This window comes from Myotis nattereri (genome assembly GCF_964212035.1).
Source record: "Myotis nattereri genome assembly, chromosome: 10".
In the NCBI taxonomy this organism is placed as follows: domain Eukaryota; kingdom Metazoa; phylum Chordata; class Mammalia; order Chiroptera; family Vespertilionidae; genus Myotis; species Myotis nattereri.
In genome coordinates, this window is record NC_138085.1 from 3,048,050 (window position 1) to 3,054,362 (window position 6,313).

General features: G+C 41.6%; 1 pseudogene across 1 annotated transcript; it reads right to left on the bottom strand.

The window, feature by feature from the left end:
* Positions 1-249: 249 nt before the first annotated feature.
* LOC308526371 (small ubiquitin-related modifier 2-like) lies at positions 250-531 on the bottom strand (annotated as a pseudogene). The gene has a single exon. The product of its transcript is annotated as a small ubiquitin-related modifier 2-like (transcript).
* Positions 532-6,313: the final 5,782 nt, after the last annotated feature.

A 6,313-nucleotide genomic window follows, 5' to 3' on the forward strand; every position in this document is an offset into this window, starting at 1 on the left:
CATCCCATCTCCATTTGATGTAGATCAAAACATACCATTGGCCATTTAGTTTAAAAAAATGCAAATGCTTGTGCACATACATCGGTTACTTTATGTACAATAAAGGAATGGGGAAGGGGAAAACGAAAGAATAGAGAAAACTATACTATAGTAGTCAGATGTGTTGAAACCAAATTGTAGTTTTCTAATTGAGAATGTCTTCTTGGTCTGGAGGAACAGAGTTCTGGAGTAAAGTAGCATGTTCCCTCTTCAGTGTTCCGTCTGCTGCTGGAACACATCAATTGTATCTTCATCCTCAATTTCCAACTGTGCAGGTGTGTCTGTTTCATTGATTGGCTGCTCCTCAAATCGGAATCTGATCTGCCTCCTTGACAAACCCTGTCGTTCACAATAGGCTTTCATTAGTTTACTAAGTGGTGTATGCCTTTTAATCTTAAACTGCACCACAGAACCATCCTGCCCCGCCACCTTCAAATTAATATGATCGTTGTTCTCAGTCTTGACTCATTGCTTGGGCTTTTTGTCGGCCATGGCGAGCGCCCGAGTCTCCTCAGCTGCTGCTTCACAAAAGAGGTACCAGGTCCGCACCAAACGAGCACACAAGCAGCACCAGGAGCGGCAGAAAACTATCCTGGGCTATTTCAAACAGTAACATTACTAAATTAATTCAACAGAAGTAGAAAAATGCCCACAGAGTATCCAGCCACATAGAAAATCTGAATGCATAAATATGATCAACTGCTAAAGCATTTACATATTCAGAATCTCCCTTAAATACATGACCTTGAGTCTTCTCTTAGCAAGTTGATAAGAACAATGAAGATTGGATTTCTATATTATCTTTTAGTTTCCTTATTTCTGTTTATATGAAAAAAATAGCAGTAAATATGTTTAGAGTATGTGTGTGTATATATATATATAATATATATAAGTATATATATATTATATATATTATATATATATATTATATATTATATATTATATATTCCTACTGGGGGTTGAGCCCACAACCCGGACATGTGCCCTGATTGGGAATCTAAGTGTGATTTCCTGGTTCATGGGTTGATGCTCAATCACTGAGCAACACTGGCAGGGCAGAACAGATATATTTCTAAAAAATTGTCTGTAAAATGGAATTTTATATATGAAATACTATAATTTTGAATTTGAAGAGTTCCACTTTGGGATTATAAAATCACAGGAGATTTCTTGTTTTGTAATCTCAAAGAAACCTTAGATATTGTAAGTTCAAAGGTTATAAGTAGGCTTTGGGGAGAGAATATGACAATTTCTGTCTATTTATTTTTACTTAAACAAATAAAAATGAATTTGAGCTAAAGTAATATTTAACATATAAACTATTCTCATGCTCTCACCCAGTTTTGATATCAGAGGCCCAAGGATGTATCCCAAAAATGTACTTTGACCAGACAGACCAATCAGATTGAACACCAGCCACAAAGTTGTAGGTGTTAACTCTTTAGTTGCTGTATCTTGGGGCGATATGGAAGTCTAGAGAGGGAGGATCAGATTGGTAGGTATTTTTGGAGGCTTGGGAGAATGGCTATTTACACCTGGAATAAAAGTAATTGAATTTTATATTTTAATAACCAGTATGACAACATTATAGTATCCCACTTGAGTATAGTTCTGCATTAGTCCATATGGTACCCATGGCAACTGAGAGAGAAAAGGGAGTTTTTCCAAGGAGACTCATGGACAGGGCAGTTCCATGCATGCAGCTGCCCAAATGTCACCATATAGGGCAGTTGATGTGAAGCTAGTCAAGCAGCTGTAGGCATTGGATTATGCAGTTTCAATCAGCACAAAATGATTTGAATTATTCTTGTAAAGAAACACTGACTTAAGATGTACTAGTATCTAGTCTGTTAGCCAGTCAGAGGAAGAGCTCATAGTACACACTCTTTTTCAGTCACATTGTGACATTTAAAAGAATTAAATAGCAAGAGGTTGACAAAAAAGTAAATAAATAAATGTTCAAGAGTGTTATTTAAAATATTTGCATCCAATATAGGTAATGCTAAATGGAGTGCAGGGTATACTGTATTTCAGATAACACCGAATGACCCAATTGCAGTTAGGAAGACATTAAAATATTGTTTAATATTCTCATGATCATCTTAAGCTTTTAAAATCGAAGTTTTAGAAATTCTAGTGCATAGAACTAGATTAATTTTATTTTTAACTTATTACTTCTCATCATCTTTGGTCCAAAGTCCCCTTTCATTTAAATTATTCTATATGTCATATGCTATAAGAAACATACATGATTCATGAGTATGTATGAATCTCTCACCCAAGGCAAGAACTAAAATGTTGCCAATAATTTACATATACATATATCCCTGGTTTAAAATTCTTCATATTTTGTGTATGGGTATATGATTTTTAATGTACATAATGTAGCAATGCAGTAGAATTTTCCTTTTTACTCCCTCAGGCCCCATTTTTATTTGCAGCAATACCCAACCATCTATTTACTGTAGTCTGTCTGAACCATGGCTCTGCTTTCTGCAGTTTCAGTTATCTCGAGTCAATGGATATCTGAAAAAATTAAATTCCAGAAATAATGTATAAGTTTTAAATTGTGCACCATTCTGATTAGTGCGAATGATCTCCTGCTTGCCACTCTGTTCCACCCAGGATGTGAGTCATCCCTTTGTCCACCATGACATACCGTATATACTGCCTGTCCTTAGTCACTTATCAGCTGCTAAGGTATCACAGTGCTGGTGTTCAAGTAAAAGCTATTTTATGTAATATCTAGAAGCCTGGTGCACAAAATTCATGCCCTCTTGCAGTCCAGGATCCGTTGGGGGATGTCTGCCTGCTGGCTTAGGCCCATTCCCCTGGGGATTGGGCCTAAGCCAGCAGGCAGACATCCTTCTCGCAGTCCAGGACCCCTCTCTCCTTACAGCCTGCCTGCTCACTGCTCCTTACCACTCAGTTTGCTGCTTGTTAGTGCTGCCATGGAGGGAGGAGAGGCTCCCGCCACCTCTGCTACACTTACCAGCCGTGAGCCCGGCTTCTGGCTGAGCAGTGCTCCCCTGTGGGAGCGCACTGACCACTGGGGCAGCTCCTGCATTGAGCGTCTGTCCACTGGTGGTCAGTACACATCATAGCGACCGGTTGTTCTGGTCATTCCACCATAACAGTAGTTTTTGCTTTATTATATAGACTAGAGACCTGGTGCATGAAATTCCTGCACAGGGTGGGGGGTCCCTCAGCCCAGCCTGCACCCTCTCACTATCTGTGTCTGACTGCCAATTTAAAGTGGAAGTCCAACATCCCTCTCACATGCTGAGATCACTAGCTCTGAACCACTCGCCTATCTGCTGCCTGATTGCCCCTAACCATTCACCTGCTTTGCTTGCCTGATCACCCCTAACTACTCACCTGCCTGCCTGATCACCCCTAACCCCTCTGCCTGCCAGCCTGATTGTCCCAAATCACTTTGCCTGCCTGCCTGATTGCCCCTAACCACTCTGCCTGCATGCCTAATTGCCCCTAACCACTTGCCTACCTGCCTAATTGCCCCTAACCCCTCTGCCTGCATGCCTGATCACCCCTAACCACCTTTGCCTCAGCCCCTGCTACAGCAGCTTCATCCGGGAGGATGTCCAGAATGACATCCGGAGGTCATTCAGCTGTCCAGTCTAATTAGCATATTACGCTTTTATTATTATAGACTAGAGGCCCAGTACATGAAAATTCATGTACTGGTGGGGGGAGGGTCACTCAACCTGGCCTGCCCCCTCTCACAGTCTGGGAGCCCTCAGGGGATGTCCTACTGATGCCTCAGTCTGGCCTTCCTCTGCAGGAGGCAACCGGGCTGATCAGGGAAAGGCACTGCCCCATTACCCTAGTGTGCTGCCACTGCTGGCCATGGCAGCTGTGAGGCCTGAGCCCCAAGCCTCAAAGCCTCTGGGGCTCTCGGCTGCCTGAGCCCTGGGCCTCGCAGCCTCCAGGGCTCATAGCAGCTGTGAGCCCTGAGCCTTGCAGCTGCCTGAGCTCAAGGCTGCAATGAGCCCTGTGCCTTGGAGCCTCCTGGGCTTAAGGCTGCCTGAGCCATGGCTGCCTGAGTCCCAGATGGACATCTGGATGGACGTCTGCCCTAATTAGCATATTACCCCTTTATTAGTATAGATGGCCCAAAACCCAAGATTAGTGATGCTTGCAATTCAGATATGACAAAGTGAAGCAATAAAGTGCTTCCATTAAGTAAGATGGTGAAAGTTCTCAAATTCATAAGGAAAAAAAATGGTATGCTGAGTTTGCAAAGATCTAAGGTAAAAATGAATCTTCTATTTATGAAAATGCTTTATAAATTGAACTTTATCAAGTATGTATGCATAGGAAAAATATAGTATATATAGGGTTTGATACTGGTTTCAGACATCGCTGGGGGCCGTGGAATGCAGCTCCTGTGGATAAGGAGGAGCTGCTACAAATTCCTGGTCTCCCATCAGCTGGAACTAACTAGGTATGCCTTTGCGATCACATCGCATAGTGGTTGTGTCCACTTTGGTCGATACAAGAAGGCAGCAAGCCAACCACTGGGACAGAGGGAATCAGCTGTCTCAGCTCGGACCCAGTGGAAACATCTGAGAACATCCTCCCTGAACACTTCAGGGACGAAAGGAGAGCTGCTCTTCACTTATTTTCAAAGCAAGTTCATTGGAAAATAGTGAACAAATGGTGATCATAAGTCAATTGTATTTCAGGTAACCCTTCAACATAGGAAACAAAGTTTTTCTTTCTCTAATATGCAACCCTGAAATAAATTTACCAATAAACCCCAAGGATTTAGTACAAGTAGTATAATTCATATTTGTTTTCCTCTTTCCAAGAATTTGCCAGTCTTCAGAGGAAACCCTAACAATTCCTGGAGTAATGATTGCCTATGATTATTAGTCCTAGGTCTAAGCATTTAGAGCAAATGTATTTTCCCCCCAAAGTTTAGGACACATAGACTATTACAGAATTTTTATTGAAAAATTCCATATAGCCCTGGCCAGGTGGCTCCGTTTTTTGGAGCATCATCTCACACACCATAAAAGTTTGCATGTTCGATCCCTGGTTGGGGCACATTTGGGAGGCAACCAATCAATGTTTCTCTCACATCCATGTTTTTCTCCCTCTCTCTCTCTAAAAAGAAAAAAAAAAAAGAAGAAGAAGAAAAAGAAAGGAAGAAAGAAAATCAATAAAAACATATTCTTAGGAGGGAATGAAATAAAAGGTTTTTATATAGTTTTAATGTATGTGTGCAAGCGTACATAGGTATGTGTACTTATATCATAAAACATAATCCACACTTCATAAATATCATGAATTGTATTAAAAAGGACAGAAATCAAGTCTGTTTTACTTAGTATTTTACAGAGTAAATGGCACATATTAGATGCTCAATATTTATTGAATGAATGAATGAATGAATGAATGAAACCAGCTCTAAGTTCCTAAGAGCTTGGTCTTAAAGTCTTTACTTCTTACTCAACAACCTCCAGGCTCCTGAGTATTCCGTCCTCTGCAGCCGCACCCTGGAAGGGCCATGTGGCCACAGCTGGGAGATTGATTCTGTCGGGAAGACGTGTCTGAGTCACTCTTGGCACCCACCCCAGTACCTTTGTCCTCTAGGCTTCTTGCAGTTTCATTTTCTTTCTTTGAAGGAAAGGCACTATCCAATTTGGCGCATTATTAACATTTCTTTTCAGCACCTAAACACCCCTATGGCAATGTCTACTCTTTAAAAGAGAAAACAAAGTCTCTTTCTTGAATCCAAACTTCCCTCCCAGCCACAACCTCATTCTTCTGACACTTTTCCAAGTTAAACACAAAAACAAAATAAAGAAAAATATATACACACAAAATATCTCCATTGTTCTCCTTCATACTCTGGCTTTAATCCACTTCATTCACGTCTATGTTCTCTGTACTCCACCCCAACTGCCCTGGACATGGCAACAGTGACCCTTGCTGCCACACCGGACGTGGCACCGCTGGGTCTGCTCCTCCGGCCCAGGCCAGTGTGCCTCGGACCCTTTAATTGCTCGTCTTCCTTCTTGATGGGCCCCAGTGTGTTGAGCAGTGACACTTGGCGTTCTAGGTAATTTCAGGCGGTGCCATATTGTACATTCCTTCCAAAACCAAAAACTTCCAAATTTAAAATTCCACACCGCAGTTCTTTCTTAACTCTCCAGAGCACATATTTACTACCTACTTGAAATATCTACCCTGATGTCTAATTTGCATCTCACACTTTATATATAGCAAGGAGAGCTCCCGTTTCCTC